Source organism: Eurosta solidaginis, chromosome 4, assembly GCF_040869045.1.
Source record: "Eurosta solidaginis isolate ZX-2024a chromosome 4, ASM4086904v1, whole genome shotgun sequence".
Lineage (NCBI taxonomy): Eukaryota > Metazoa > Arthropoda > Insecta > Diptera > Tephritidae > Eurosta > Eurosta solidaginis.
The window spans coordinates 102,751,159-102,768,471 of record NC_090322.1 but is presented as its reverse complement, the minus strand read 5'-3'; the positions used below and the strand labels follow the sequence as shown (position 1 = coordinate 102,768,471).

Here is a 17,313-nt window from a genome sequence, read left to right as displayed (position 1 = left end):
TTGTCGAACGCTTTTGTCACAGTTAACCACGGCACGCTACTCCAAGACATAGAAGGTTCTCCACTTCCCCTTGTCTAAAAACATGGACCGCCAGATATCTGAATGGTCGGAAAGCTTCGTCTCAATTTAGGAACGAAACCTCAAAGCTTAGATGAATTAAACAGGGGGTACCACAGTGTGGTGCCCTATCCACGCATCTCTTTAATTTCTACATATCAGATCTCCCTATCATCTCCTACTTCGACGATTGTACTATAATGGAAATGGACCTGGCCCTCCAATACACGAATGCGTTTCTAGAATAAACAGCTATCTCCCCAGTCTTTCTATTTTCTTCACCTAGCGCGACCTGGCATTATCACAGACCAAATCCTCGGCCACTCTGTTCAAGGGAAAAAGTTGCAGGCCTGTAAAATTCTGCACTCAGGGTTGCACCGAGATGTCTCTCTATGACCTCTGAACCCTTTATAGCAAAGCGAAAGAGCTTAACAAAGCAAGGCACCCAAACAACTGCTTGATCTATCCCCTTTTCCAAGAGGGTTAAGGGAACATCTCCTTAAGCACTATGATGAGATCCGCCACCTCCCAAGACAGTCATTTGATCCAGACGAGCATTAGAAGGCCCTATAGCAAATCCACACAGAACCAGTAAACTTGTTTGCCAGAACGCGCCTGGTGAACTCCGTTATCAATATATACTATCCTACTCTTGCAGAAGAAGAAAACACATTACCAAGGGAGACACGAGTCACCCTAGCCCGACTTCGTTATGGATGCTGTAGCAGGTTAAACTCTTACCTATCCAAATTCAACTCCGACAAACGTAATGTATGTCCTGCATTTTTTCAAGTGTAATATGGAACCTATGCCTCTAACACCAAATGATCTATGGTACACACCTGTTGCAAATGTCAGTTTCCTTTGACTTCCGTTAAAGGACTTTGGTGAAAATCTGTGAGTGGTCGCGCCCATTGAACGGGCGAAGCACAGTTAACACAACGACAACAGCGCAGACATTTTTCCATGAGACTCTCTTCGCCCTTGAAATTTCACACTTTCAGATCCTCAACAGATCCCTACACTTGTCCCGGCACCCTACGCTTTCCACGACCTCTGCCAGCTTAAACATTTCTTTAACAGTCTTCTAAGAAGACCAGTCTTCAAGTGGACCAATAAGCTGTCCACCGAGACGGCTTTGCATTCGCTCTGTATCTTCTTAGAGGGATAGGATGTTACTGGATGCATCCAGTCCTTCTACAGTGGCAACCTCTTTGCGTTGTCCAAGTTTTATTTCAACATGTTCCTGGAATTTGGCCCAGTACATTGCCGTAAGGTTTTTAAAAGTTCCTGCCTTCTCTACCTTTTTTAGGGGGACGCTGAAGCTGATATACACAATGTCTAGGAACCATTGCTGGATGTTGGCACTTCCCCTGTTGGCTGTCTGCAAAACCTCAAACTAACCCTCCTCAAGGGATAGCAGGAGTTCGCTGAACGCTACTTTATTGCATTGGAGGGCTATCTGTAAGACTCGCAGTACCACTGGGCTGTTTGTCCCCCTCCAACACGTTAGTCGTGACATCTACGTCCTCCTCTTGCCTTTATGGCTTAAAGCTTTTGAGGTCCTGTTCAGCCTCTTCCACTGCTTGCATATTACGATCGATATCCTCGGGACTTCTTTTCCCGAGGCGTCATTGCTTCGTTAGATGCTCCTCCGTGCAACTCGCAGCACCATTTGGCTCTTACGCCTTCGTCGTGACGTCTACGTCCTCCCTCCGCCACTTTGGTTAAGGCTTTATAGGTCCTTTCCGACTTCGTCTGTTTCTGGCGTATAAATTTTGCCTGTACCCCAGAACATTGTGCCAAGCTGCGTGTACAATATATCCTTCGCCTACTTGTTTATTTGGGAAATGTAGTACTGGCCCTGCTACGTAGTCCGAGGCACAGTGACTCCCTTCCAATCCTGTGTCGGTATATTCGGTTTCTGGCATGGTACCCATACTTTAACTTTTGGTATCGTGGGAATCTGCACTTTATCCGCCACCTCAAACCGCACGTTCCCTTGCCTTTGGAGATTTGGAACAACTTCCTCAGCCATCGCAAGCTTTCGATGTTTTAGCACGCTATTATCTTCACGGTTCTTGGTTTTCCCCGCATTTTCTTGAGCATTCAGCTAATAAGCTCCCATTCTACAAGACTCCACCTTTTAGTAGTCATCTGTTCGATAGGATTGCTAACATCAACCAGGGCTACAGCCAGCAACTACTTTGATACTTAGCTCATCTTCTCGGGACCAGTCGGAGTCTTAGCGTTTCTTACCTTTGGCACCTACGAGAACGTCGTAGTCTTAGCGTTATTTCCCTTGGCTTATCTCCTACTTTTTGGTTGGCACATCACCACTTTTAACGTCCTCTCACTGAATTTGCAGTTTTCGAGTTATTTACTACCTCGTTATTGGGGCCAACTATCCTACAGCTTTATACCCACTTTCTTTTTCTATGCGGCTGTCCTACCTGTCGGCCATGGGACTGGGTCCTTTCTGCCTCTTCCGTCGTTCGAAGGTTTTTCCTCCTCATACCAGTTTTTGTAACGAGGGTTTCTCGAGGCAAACCTATTGAACTTCCTTCGACCTACTTCTATCACCACACCTGTCCACTCCAACGCTCGCACTCCAACTCTGTTGGGTCGAAAATTGCTCTCAAGCGTTGATACTGCGAGATAGCTCTCCTTTTAGTTCCTCTGCCCCGTAGCCTTCTCCACAAGTCGTTATTTTTGGTCCTACGGCCACCTGTCCAACAAGGAGGGCTCAGCGGTCCAGTATTAAATATAGGGAAAGAACCGTCCCTTACTGTGGTAAGGCCATCAATACTTCCCGAGGTGGCCCGGTATCCGATGGAATACAGCCAAATATATCCCCTGGTTGCAAATTATCCAATAGGCACGGTCCGCATAACGCCCTGGATTAAGGGCTTGGTGACCACTAAAGAGTGGCCTGTATACACATTGTTTTCAGTGGGACCGCTTTTTGTAAACTTCGACAATTTACGGCAGACTATCCGCAAAATTTTATTATCCATTTTTGTATTGTTTTTTTTTTAATTCTATATTATTTTTTCAAATGTACCATCAAGAAAAAACATATTCAAATAAATTAAAAGTCAAATTTGTTTGTTACTTTATAAAATATTTCAAAAATTTGACAAAATGATGACCGCTTTGAGTATAGAGGTAGGAAAAAACGTGGATGAACGAGTTTGTACCGTCATGGCGGCCGTAATATTTATTGTCCCGCCGCTATATTGCGTTACGTTGAGCTTCGCCGTCTTTATAGTTTCCACATAGTTACTTTTACTTTGCAACATTTCAACAGCTACAACTATTAAAGCTTCTGTTCGTAATATTTTTCTTAAATGTATGTCTAATATTTGGATCATTATTTTACAAATTGAAAAACTTTAAGATTGCATAGTTTTGATTCGGCTCAAATTTTTTTTTAAGTTGCTCGCACGAAATAAATATCTGTATCAGGATTTCCTCGAAAAAAATTTTTTCAGAGATCTGCACGTGCTCAGATTCGATGGGTAAGCAAACTTGCCCACATTCAAAATGCTATATCTTTGGTTCCCCTCGTCGTATCTTATTAATTTTTGTTTTTTTTTTTGAAGGTAACAATATTTACTTTATAACTGTGTTAAAAAATACTTAATTTTATAAAATCAAAATAAAGAATAAAAAATGAATTTTTTAATAATTATTAAGTACTGTTTTCCCCCACGAATATTTTCGAAAAAATATATAAAATATGCGATACACTTTCATCTAAAAAACCCTTTTTATTTTAAGTTGGACAGTTTTGGGGTTCAAAAGATATTAACTTATTTCTGACCTGACCTCGAGCATTTTCGAACTTTTTCCATAAAAGTCTACATATAAAAGTAAAATCTGTATTTTTATTTTTTGAGTCCGATAGAACTATCAGAATAAAATTTTTTGTATTTCGGATAAGCCGTTTCTTTGTTATCAAGCGGGACTTTTATTTTGGCCTTAAAAAATAAAAGTCCGGATTTAACTTTTATTTCCGGAATTTTATTTTTAAAAGTCCGAGTTTATCTAGTTCTATCGGACTCAAAAAATAGAAATCCAAAAATAATTTTTATCTTGATCCAAATATATTTAAAGTCCAAAATTAATAGTTTTGCAAGGAATTATATTATAAAAGGAAAAACAGGTTCAGCCCCTGATTTACATATATTATCGAAAATAAAAATGGGAATGCACACTTCAAAACCGTCGTAGGAAAATGTGTATATGTGTATGTGTGTTTATATACTACATGTAACAATATAAAAAAGTTCTAATTCGAAATATAATTTAATAATTTATAATAATATAGGAATTAATAATTTATAATAAATTATAATACTTATTTTTGTAAAATTAAGATTTTACAAGTTATTTTTATATTATTATATTTTATTATTATAAGTAGAAAATGAGCAAGGTTTATTGAACGTATTCGGTCTAATATATAAACAAACTTATACAATACCAATTTTACAAAAATAACAAACTCAGTCTTGAAGACGGCAATTGATGTACTAATTAATTACTACAAACCGTTAAAACCAACTTAACAATAATTTAAAAAAAAAAATAAAAAACAATAATTTTTAATTTCATTTAAATTTATACATATGCATTTCATAATAATTATTTCATAACCTGAACTTCAACTGAATGATCATCCAAAGAAAAAAACTTGGCTTTTACTGTTCCATCTGCCTCTGGAATCATGCAGTGGTATGTCAACGTCCCTTTTCACTGCTGCTACCTTTTTAAAGGTTATTTTCTTCTTTGTAGTATTCGTCGTTTTCCACATATTTAATTGAAATATAAGGGATAGCCGCTATTGCCCAATCAAATAATACTTTTGGCGTTTGAATTGGATTATTCGCTCTCTGTAGACGTGCTCTGGCAGCCAATCTTTTCAAGGTCCCACCTGAACCATCGCATGCATTTTTGCCATGTGAAGTTGGAAAAAAGTGCCACTCCGCACTCAAACAGAAATCTTATTGATGGTGGGTAAGATTAACAAAATCAGAAAAACATGCAATTTTGGAAATATTTTCAAAGTAATTTTTAACATATTCCACTAGGTATTTTTGAAATATATGCACGGCAATTGTGTTGTGATGTAAACAGCAGTTTTTGGTGTTTGGGTGCGAAGACAAATCAAATGGATTAAAACATTTAACTTTCAGCATTTTCCTAATAATACTTATTTAAAACTCGCAATAATAAAACAATAACTTTCTGAATTAAGGAAATGAACGATGTTTCTACATTGAAATAAAATTTAATTCTGTTTTCTATTTACAATCTTACATCTACTTATACTAATTCTGACATAAATAATAATTTCGTAAAACTAGCTACCTGCTAAGTGATGATTAGTAGGTTTATTTACAAGTACATATATGTATATATGGTCGATTTATTAACCTATATCGCGCCATCGATTTTTCGATAGGTTTTGAGCTCAGGAAAAAAAGTTCCACTAAGCATATCCAAAAAAATGCTTTTCGAGCCTGCAAAATTTGAGTTTTTTGACTTTTTCATTTGATTTTAAAATTTTCATTATACCCTGTCCGACTCAAAATTGTTCGCTAAAAACTTTGGCGATAACAGTTTTTTGAAAAAAAAAAAAATATTTCTTGGGTTTTGAGGAGTGTTTTGGTGAAACAATTTATTTTTCGCCATTTTTTTTAAGGGTTTCTTCAGAAACGTGCAAAAGTGTTGCCGATAAAATTGAATTTGTCTCATATTATGCGATAAAAACGTTGGCATTAACAGTTTTTAAAAAAAATTTTTTTTTTGTTTTTGGGACTTGTTTTTGGCGAAATCGATTTTTTTCATTTTCAAGGCTCCAAATCATTTTTATGTATATGTTTCCGTTAGAACCACCAATAAGTATACCAAAATGATCAGGGGACGAGCTAAGTTGATTTAGCCATGTCCGTCTGTCCGTCCGTCCGTCCGTCTGTCCGTTTGTTTGAACGCAAAATTGTCCCTCAATTTTTGAGATATCTTGATGAAATTTTGTAAGCAGGCATATTTTGATGGGGGATTTGAGATTTGTCGGAATCGACCGGATCGGACCACTATAACGTATACCCACCATATATTGTTCAATAAGAGGGTTTTCGCCATTTCTGCTCCATTTCTCCCTCGTTTAAAAGCTAGCAACATCAAATTTTACCAAAAGCTTACGTATTGAACATAGATGGTTGTCTGAAAAAATGCTTTTTTCACCAAAACGCTCCTCAAAACCCAAAAAATATTTTTGTTTTTCAAAAAACTGTTATCGCCAAAGTTTTTAGCGGACAATTTTGAGTCGGACAGGGTATACATGAAAATTTTAAAATCAAACGAAACTTTTTTAAGTATGTCATGAAAAAACCTTAAAAATCAAAGAAAAAAGTCAAAAAACTCAAATTTTGTAGGCTCTAAAATTATTTTTTTGGGTATGCTTAGTGTAACTTTTTTTTTACTGAGACCAAAACCTATCGAAAAATCGATGGCGCGATATGGGTTTACTTTCGTCCATGCAAATCAACCCAGCTTAATGCATACACAGGCAGGCGTTGGCTGTATACAATTGTTGTACGTACCTGTTGCAAGTAAATGTAAGCAAGTTGCTCGAGGTCAGGTCAGAAATGAGTTAATATCTTTTGAACCACAAAATTGTCCAACTTAAAATAAAAAGAGTTTTTTTAGATGAAAGTGTATCGCATATTATATATATTTTTTTCGAAAATATTCGTGGGGCAAAACAGCATGTAATATTTATTTAAAAAATTAATTTTTATTAATTATTTAGATTTTTTATAATTAAATATTTTTTTAATGCAGTTATAAAGTAAATATTATTACCTTCAAAATTGAACAAAAATTAATAAGATGCGACCAGTGGAACCAAATATATAACATTTTGAATGTGGACAAGTTTGCTTACCCATCGAATCTGAGCATATGCAGATCCCTGAAAAAAAAAAAATATGTGTTGATTTAAATTGCGAAAAGATTCCAACAAATAAATTTGGTGTCTTTTAAAAAAGTGAAATTTTTTTTCTACAATTCCGTAGGATTTGTATAATAATGACCCATATATACACATATATGAGAGCACACAGCTGGGTATATAAGATTCGGTTTTGCCCGAACTTAGACTTCCTGACTTGTTTGAGTAAAAAATAAGTATTTTTAATCAATTAGTTTTTTAGACTTATTTGGATGTGATGTGCTTATGCAAAAAAGCTACAGTTTTGATTCCTTATGATCGAAATTGTAGAAACTGCCCTCTCTTTAACGCAGCATTTATAACAAAGCCTATTTATTAGCAGTATTTATATGTACAACTTGCTTTTTATAAAAGTTCCAGTCATCAAATACTAGTTTTTTAAATAGCTGTAACTTCACTTACATATTTTCCTATTAAAAATGGCGATTCTGTTTATGTGTAGATAAGAGGCATACGCCGCCGCCGCCGAATGTCGGTGTTTCTATATTTTCTACTGATTTAAGACTGTCTAGGCCATTTATTGTTCATGAGAAAATTGGTCCGATATAGTCGAAATAGGTATCAACGGATGCGCATCACTGCCAGTTATAAGAATCCAATTGCGAAATTTAGCTCTTTCTAACCGTTCAAAAGTTATTTAAAAAACAGGCGCTTTCCATGCCGCCTTAACACGGATTTTGCATCACCCAATTCACCAAGTTACTAAAACAAAACACTAAAAGAAAATTTATTTAAAAAATTTATATGCTCACTTTGCACATTTTTTTCAAAAAATTAATAAAAAACAATGAATTCAAATAAAATGACCCAAGTCGAACATGTTTTTTGAAATTGTCCCCAAGTTGTTAAATAAGAAACCTACCCGATTTTTTTCAAAAATTCTACATTCTAATTGGCTAAAAGAATAAACGAAGGTTCCAGGAGTTTAAACACTCCTTTGAAATGATTCTCACCTCATACAGTGGCGTAGTGAGGTTTTCTTGCGCCCGGGAAAATATTTGTCTTAATCGTTGGAGTGTAATCATTTTCGTGTGAAAGCCATCATAACGGTCGGAAAGTCATCATACCTCTGCCACCTCCTCCTGAAATATAGTAAACGTTGCCCTCGTTCCTGAAAAACAACAACGGAGGGAGCTTCGTCCCCGGCGGGTTAAAAGGCATAGAGGAGAAATTTAGTTTTGTCCGGCAGCTTCATGGCTCTGCGAATTCAGATTGGAATCACCAAAAGAAAACTATGCTGCAAAATAAACATTTATATCCCTTGTCTCTTCAAATTTTTCACATCACAGGACTTTGCACTGATTTAACGTACATACGCCATATTGCTCACGACGTGAACCTTGCACATAACACAACAACTGGACAGCCACTTCGATGGCACAACGTTACTACTGTGGAACCCCAACAACTTTTGGTTGTGACGTTCGAACACAGTCTCTGCTTCAACACAAATGCATCCGAAATTGCCTACAATGCACGAAGATGCATACAAACCCTCAAATCGCTGCAACGGAGAAAGTTGCAGGGCTGCCAAAATTCCCACTTGGAACTTCCATGGAATATCTTCTTAAGACGTCTGAGCACCGAGGAATCCCAAAAGACAATTTATTGATATAGTTGCGCCTCCAAGGTAGATAAGAAAACATCTCCATAAGCCCTATGACGAGATCTGATGTAGTATGATCCAGAGTAACACGAACGCAGAGTCTGTGATTTCCTTCAAACTCAGGCTCCCGCCTTTGCAGACATCGCCGAAGAAGAACGCACACTTCCGAAGGATATGCGCGTTACTTTGCCCCAACTTCGATCTCTATGTACGTCCCCAGCCTGGTGTATAGCACAAATCATGTATTCGTCTGTAATGTGGAACAAAAATCTGTAATAGCAATTTTTTTTTGCAAAAACCATATTTAAACTGCTCGATTCCTTGTACCTCCGTTAGAGGATTTTATTTAAAGTTTCTTGAGTGTTCTAGCCTATTAACCCAGGCGAGGGATTTGTACAACATAAATAAAAACCATACATGGATGGACGGGAAAAAGACTACGCCGCCTAATTCTGTCGATGATAAACAGGAAATTGTATATGTGCGCTGCTCTCTGCATGTCATCAAAACAAAATCGGGATGTCCCGCTTAACGACAAAGTCGGGGAAAAAGGTGTTGGAAAAATTCCACTTCCACAAATTAATATTCCCCAGTTGGACTAGGTGAATCGTCCAGCTGCGAAGACCTGCAACATCTCTAATGATGGAAGTAAGTTGAATGCTGGTATAAGCAAATTATGACCATGCATGGTTAAATCGTACAAATGTAAAAAAAAAAACTGTGATTGTTGCCGGCTCAAGGTTGAATGTAATAAAACACTTTTTTTTTAAATATTTCCCAATATATTTCAATCTCCTGCGGAGATCGTCTTCAGGGGCTATAACAATAACAAACAAATATTCACATATAAAACTGAATACAATTGGGATACAATTTTTCCATACATACATACATTAATTATCTTATCCGATACATGACACTTGTTAGTTCGTCATGCAGTTCAGAACTAATTTTTTGTTTTTTGTGAGTCAAGTAAGTGTCTATAAATATGGGAGCAATTTTCTGTGTCCGTTTTGTGGTTTAGCCTCTTGCTTGGTGGTGTATTTGCTATGTGTAGCATTTCTAACGTAAACCTTTTGCTATAATTTGTCTCCTGCTCTAGTATGCTCACTGCTTTAAAATCTGGTTGGTGTCCGTTCTCTGTACAGTGAGACGCAAGTGCTGTTTTATGAATGTTGCCAGATGATCTACATTTAATATCCGATGTGTGTCCTGCTATTCTTGTTTTTAACTTGTTCTTTGTTGTACCCACATATTCTTTTCCACAGTTATTATTTTCATTTCCCGCACAAGTAATCTTATATATTACATTATGTTTGTCTGGATTTGTTATTTTGCTTTTCATGTTATTAAAAAATATGTTTGTTGTGTACGATGGTTTGTGTGCAATTCTTATATTCTCCTTGTCATAGAAAAACCTGGTATATATACTACAGATCTATATTTTGTAATAGTGTTCTCTCTGTTCTTCCGGCATTTATCTTTCGGGTATTCCTTTATTAACCTCTGTATTGCGTTAGGAGGGAAATCATTCATTTTTAGTATGTGTGTTATACGTTTTTTATTCTCGGAGTGAAAAACCGTGTCACTCGTATTTAGTACTCGTCTAATAAAGTTTTTCGCCGTATTTATAATCATACCCCTTGGGTGTTTTGATTTAAAATTTATTATTCTTCCTGATGATGTGGGTTTTTGATACCAGTCAAGTTTTATTTTATTGTCTATTTTACATACTAATGTGTCTAGAAACGCCAGTCTACTAGCCGACTCCAGCTCCATCGTAAACTTTATGTCCCTGTGGAATGAGTTTAGCACCTCCAAGGTTTTCTCCAGTCCTCCTTAACAATGGCAAACACATCATCTGCGTATTTGCTAAGTAGTCTCGCGTTTGTCACTGTTTCCAAAATCTCTGGAATGTTAAGGAGGACGAGCTGGAGAAAACCTTGGAGGTGCTAAACTCATTCCACAGGGACATAAAGTTTATGACGGAGCTGGAGTCGGCTAGTAGACTGCCGTTTCTAGACACATTAGTATGTAAAATAGACAATAAAATAAAACTTGACTGGTATCAAAAACCCACATCAGCAGGAAGAATAATAAATTTTAAATCAAAACACCCAAGGGGTATGATTATAAATACGGCGAAAAACTTTATTAGACGAGTACTAAATACGAGTGACACGGTTTTTCACTCCGAGAATAAAAAACGTATAACACACATACTAAAGATGAATGATTTCCCTCCTAACGCAATACAGAGTTTAATAAAGGAATACCCGAAAGATAAATGCCGGAAGAACAGAGAGAACACGACTACAAAATATAGATCTGTAGTATATATACCAGGTTTTTAAGAAAGATTGCATGGCTCAGACATCTATGACAAGGAGAATATAAGAATTGCACACAAACCATCGTACACAACAAACATATTTTTTAATAACATGAAAAGCAAAATAACAAATCCAGACAAAAATAATGCAATATATAAGATTACGTGTGCGGGAAATGAAAATAATAACTGTGGAAAAGAATATGTGGGTACAACAAAGAACAAGTTAAAACAAGAATAGCAGGACACAGATCGGATATTAAATGTAGATCATCTGGCAACATTCATAAAACATCACTTGCGGCCCACTGTACAGAGAACGGACACCAACCAGATTTTAAAGCGGTGAGCATACTAGAGCAGGAGACAAATTATAGCAAAAGGTTTACGTTAGAAATGCTACACATAGCAAATACACCACCAAGCAAGAGACTAAACTACAAAACGGACACAGAAAATTGCTCCCATATTTATAGACACTTACTTGACTCACAAAAAAGCAAAAAAATAGTTCAGAACTGCATGGCGAACTAACAAGTGTCGTGTATCGGACAAGATAATTAATGTATGTATGTATGGAAAAATTGTATCCCAATTGTATTCAGTTTTATATGTGAATATTTGTTTGTTATTCTTATAGCCCCTGAAGACGATCTCCGAAGGAGATTGAAATATATTGGGAAATATTTAAAAAAAAAAAAAGTATTTTATTACATTGGACCTTGAGCCGGCAAAAATCACAGTTTGATAAAGTCAAAGTAAAAAGGTCGCTACAATCATATTTTATAAAAAAAAAAACTATGAACCCGAACTAAAAAAATTCATACCAAATTTTCGATCTGTTTTATTTTTATTTTTTATCGGGCATTTGTAAAGTCAAATATACTAAAATTTTTATTTGTATGCTTTGGTTTGGCATTTCCACAAAGTTTTTGAGAGATATTCACCCAAGTCATTACAATTTCGTCGCTATTATCCCTGCTTAACAAATTTCCAACTTCTAAAATAATCCAAATATAAAATTAAGGTAATTTAGTCGTGTAAGTCTTGTACGTATTTTTTGTTTTAGACGATCGAGAACACTTTTCATGACGCGAGAAATTTCACATTCTGCGGAAAGACCAATATCTCTAGCGCAGGGATCGCCACCCCATTAGCGCTTTCAAGCAATTGTTTTTGTAAAACGATCAGGCATGCGCACTGCATAGGCAAGCGCACCACACATCCCCGCCACGCATTCTATCCAATCGCCTACATCCGAATGTATTATGCTGTACCCATTAGGAACTAAACTGCTATAATTTCGTGTAAAATGACTTTTGAAGTAATATTTTCGGGTATATTTTTGGTTCACCTGTACAAAAACATTGAAGATTTGTTTGATTTATTTAATAATTAAATTTTAAATTAAATTAAATTTTAATTGAACGCATTTTTGAATGCATTGAAGAAAACAATGTGCTACGTTAATTTTGAAAGCTACCAAGTCCGACTGGGTTTGTGTACGTGCCAGCGCCATTTCTGCTCGCTAATTGGTTGTCGTTAATTTTTTTAGTAAACAACGTGAAGAATAGACATGCACTGACATCATTTCTGCTCGCTGATTGGTTGTCGCTAATTTTTTTAGAAAACAAAATTAAGAATAGACAGGCACTGACAAAAATTTATTACGTCTCAATTGAAGGTGATAATTTATTATGGAATACACATAGATAAGTTTAAATGCATGCATGCTTTATTTCACCGTTATTAACCGAAAAAGTTAATTTAAGATTATCACTCATTTACCTAATAGAATATAATAAATAATAGCCGTGTTGTTTAAACAGTCTCTGTGTAGCGAACAGAACTTTGCAATCGAAATTTAAGTAACTACCCGATAAGCTATATTATGTTTTGTTCTTTCAAAGTGAAAATTTTATTGACAATTATTTAAAAAAAATTTATAAATGTTAATATATTTAACTTAAATTAAAAATAAAATTTTATTAAAAAATATAGTTATTTCTATATTTAGGGGGAGTAAATGTAGGGTTATAGGTGAGTTAAATATCTTTATTTTTGTAAATTATTTTTCAAATGAACAAAAAATAAAAGTTGTTCTTGAAACAATAAAAAAAATATAAAAGATTTAATAAAATGAATGAACAAAAAAATAAATAAATAAATAAATAAATAAATAAAAAGCCTAAAAATATAAAAAAAAAAATTTAACAAAAAAAATATAAAAAATTATATATAAAAATAATCGAATGAATTTACCTTCTATCAGGATGACAAAATACATAATTTTCTTTCTAAATAAAATAATATAATTTTATGAATTTCGAAGTTTTTACAGTGTACTTTTTACTAGCTCCGTCGCCATTTTTTTAATTTTTGGATTTCAAAGTAGGTGTGGTCACGCTTCCATAAGGAGCTGGTGGCGATCCCTGCTCTAGCCGATTTTGCGGCGCCACCTTTCACGTTTTACTATATCAATATCCAGGACCGTAGAGAGAAAATCCGGACCCGGGACTAAACAATTTACGGTCCCCCTATAAAAAATCCACTAAAACATTTGATTAATTTGAATTAATGACGTCTCATTCATGAATCTTTATTGATGTATTACAGCAAAAAAAAATGTTTGCCACATCATCTAAATGATTTTTGGACTAAGAGCTGAAAATAAAATTAACACAGACAATTTACTATATACACTATTTATTGTAACGTAGAAATAAAATCTATAATATAAAAATAAGTCGGGTTTTCCTTTCTGACGCTATAACTCCGGAACGCACGAACCGATTTCCAGGGTTTTTCATTCGTTGGAAAGGCCGCGGGCTCCGTGAGGTTTATAGCAAAGAAAATTCAGGATCGACGCACAGGGTCTCGATATATAGGCCAAAACGTGGACCCGGGTACACCTATAATGTGTTTATAGAATATGGATATCAAATGAAAGCTGTTCATGAGTGCTTTAGTAGAGGGTAATTTTCATACCCTTGGGTGACTAGGGTCTCGAGATATAGGCCAAAACGTGGACCCGGGTAACTCTAGAATGTGTTTATAGAATATGGATAACAAATGAAAGCTGTTGATGAGTGCTTTAGTGGAGGGAAATTTTCATACCCCTGGGTGACTAGGGTCTCGAGATATAGGCCAAACCGTGGGCCCGTGAATGCCTAGATAGTGTTTTTACATTATGGGGATCAAATTGAAGCTGTTGATGAGTTCTTTAGTACAGGGTAGTTTTCATACCTATTGGTGACTAGGGTCTCGAGATATAGGCCAAAACGTGGACCCGGATACACCTAAAATTTGTTTTTACATTACGGGTATCAAATTTAAGCTGTTGCTGTATGCTTTAAGACAGAGTAAGTTTTACACCGCTGGATGACTATGGTCTCGAGATATAGGCCAAAACATGGACCCTGATATACCTAGAATGTGTTTTTACATTATGGTTATCAAATTGAAGCTGTTCATGTATGCTTTAGTACAGAGTAAGTTTTACACCGCTGGGTGACTAGGGTCTCGAGATATAGGCCAAAACATGGACCATGATATACCTAGAATGTGTTTTTACATTATGGGTATCAAACTGAAGCTGTTCATGTATGCTTTAGTACAGAATAAGTTTTACACCGCTGGGTGGCTAGGGTCTCGAGATATAGGCCAAAACATGGACCCGGATACCCCTAGAATATGTGTGTATTATGGATGTCAAATGAAAGCTGTTGCTGAGAGCTTTAAAGTTAAAGTTGTGATACTCGATTTAGTCGCATCAACCTGGCAAAACTGATAAATATGCATGCGAAGCCGAAATAAAGACATAAATTAATAATACCCACATACCTAGTTATTTACATACGTCCTATTCGATTTGCCTGAAATTTGGTATATAAATTTGCCTATGTTAATATTTACGATGCTTTTTTCCGGAAAGTAGACCAGAGACGAACTGGGACTGGGATTAGGACTAGGACTGGGACTGAGACTGAGACTGAGACTCGGAGTGGGACTGGGACTGAGACTCGGAATTTGACTGGAACAAAATACATACCATCCTCTTAGACTGGCAATAAGACATTAAGAAGAATGAGAAAAAATTGAGAGAAGAGAAAAGAGAGAAGGAGAAGGAAACCGAGAAAGAGATAGAATGAGACGAAGATGAAGATAGATGAAGCGAAAAATACGGAGGGAGGAGTGAATACAAAGATTAGGAAAAAGTATAGAGGAGCGAGGGCAGAGTTAGACGGAAAATGCTTATTAAAATGTATGCAGATGGATCAAATTTAGGGCAAAACAACGTCTGCCGGGTCTGCTAGTTCTCTTTTAACAGCCACGTATTGTTTCAAATAATTTTTCTAATTATTTGGTAACATTTTAATACATTTCTGATAAATTTAATGATGATTTATTTGAATTATTCAATATAGAAATTTCGGATATCAAAGAGTGGCTTTACTTGCTTTTTTCGCTGCAAATTTTTTATAATAATAACAAAATTTAACTGTCTTGCCAAAACGGATTGAACACAAAGCGTGGTAAGTCCTGAAACACGCTCTTGAGATGAATACGATCTATGAAAGTTTTTGATTCTTGTAAGGACGCTGAAGGAACGTTCTGCACTAGCTACAGTGACAGGTATAGTGCAAAAGATACGTAAAGCAACACAAATGTTGGCGAAAATCGTATACAGATTTTGAACATATGTAGATGGCATTTAGCAATTCCAATGGTGACAGACCTTTATCAAAATTTGCTTCGTAAATGTGTTTCAAGTGAATTATTTCGTATTTTAAGCTTCGTCCGACTTGTATTTTTCGACAAATTTTGCTGCGCTCGCCCGAACCGTAGTTTCATCCATGTCTTCAAATTACCACAAAAAGGAAAACGCCTCGCTCAAATTTCTCATAGCTGCAAATCGTTCAGAAGTGCCAGTGATTACAGAATCAACGATCACCAGGAATGTATTTTTTTTTAAATCAGACCCTGAATCATCCGTAATCATCTCATTTAAATTATCTTCAGAACGTCTTTCGGGTTTTCTCTTTCGAATATCCGGAAACTTTGTTTCCAGATGTTCAATTGAATAGCAACTCTTTTGCATTCGTTTAAAATTGTTTCCCATTGGTTCCTGATCAACTTCAAATCCGGTAATAAGGCATCTAGATGTCGGACCTCAACATCTATGGTGGCGTCTCTAGCTTGGAGGCCACGTTTTCTTTCATTAATGGTAGTCAGTATTTTGAACCATATTGATGACAGCAAGATACATTCGAGCTTGTTGATGTACTTGAGAATGTCGGTAACATCTGCGTATGCTTGCGCAGCCAAATTTGGCTTTTGGCTGAAAGACTATGAAGAGAGCTCGGTACATTTTTTTTTTTTTTGAGGATGTCCTATCGTTGTGGAGTGCTGCTGAAAATAGTAAAATATTTTTGTACAACTCCGAAGAAAGCAATTGCAGCCCTACAACATTCTGCAGCATCAACACCACATAAATTGAGACTGTGGGTTGCACAAGACGAGTAATCAGCATTCGAGTTTTTGTTGAAAATGTGACGTAGTACTCCGTTGTAAGCTCCTTTCATATTCGGGCCGTTATCGTACCCTTGTGCACGACAGTCTTCAATCAAGTATGGCAAATTAGATCAGCGATTTTCTGACCAGTTTTTGGTTACAATTCACGAAAGCCAAAAACCGTTCTTGAATTTTAAAATTTGTTGCTTTCGATTTGAAATGGAGTTAGCGCAAAATGAACGTAGTCTGTTCAACGTGACTAACATCAGGCATAGCATCAACGATAATAGTAAAATACTTGGCTTTCTTGCCGTGATCTAATACAGTTTCCCTGACATGCTTTGCACAAATTTCTATAAACTCGTTCTGAATGTCTGGGGAAAGATAGTGAACTTGTAAACGTTTGTGCTGCTGTTGTGAAATCCTAACTTTCTCCAAATGATCTCTAAGTATCGGATCATATTGGCTTATGATATCTTAGATGCCTAAAAATTTCCATCGTTTCGTTCACCAAGATATACACTTTCGCCTTTGAAAGCTAGGCCCCTTTCACCCAAAAATAAAATAGTGTCCAAAATTCTACATAAAATTTCTTTCCACTTTTGAGTTTCAGTGATTAGCTGGTCATTGATAAGTGTATCAATTGTAGCCTCCTTTTGAATTAGATTTTGTAAAGAGTGCCATTGAATATAACATCTAATGTGATCTTGAGTATTTTCGTGTGATGGCAGTTTATCGTATAGCTTCTTACATACCTGGAATTCCGAATATCCGCAGAACAAA

At 36.0% G+C, this 17,313-nt stretch overlaps 1 protein-coding gene across 7 annotated transcripts in view; it reads right to left on the bottom strand.

The window, feature by feature from the left end:
- The window catches only part of acj6 (abnormal chemosensory protein 6), a 1,105,866-nt gene that overhangs the window by 66,391 nt on the left and 1,022,162 nt on the right, over positions 1-17,313 (bottom strand). For 2 of the 7 annotated variants that reach the window (XM_067782334.1, XM_067782335.1), the window contains exons 8-9: positions 6,931-7,039; positions 6,669-6,749 (exon numbers count right to left, since the gene is read on the bottom strand). The exons of 4 other annotated variants lie outside the window; for them this stretch is intronic. The gene's annotated coding sequence lies outside the window, so the exon portion shown is untranslated. Of the gene's footprint in view, positions 1-6,668; positions 6,750-6,930; positions 7,040-7,689; positions 7,794-17,313 lie in introns of those variants that run through there. One more of the 7 variants, XM_067782336.1, reaches the window with a different exon arrangement.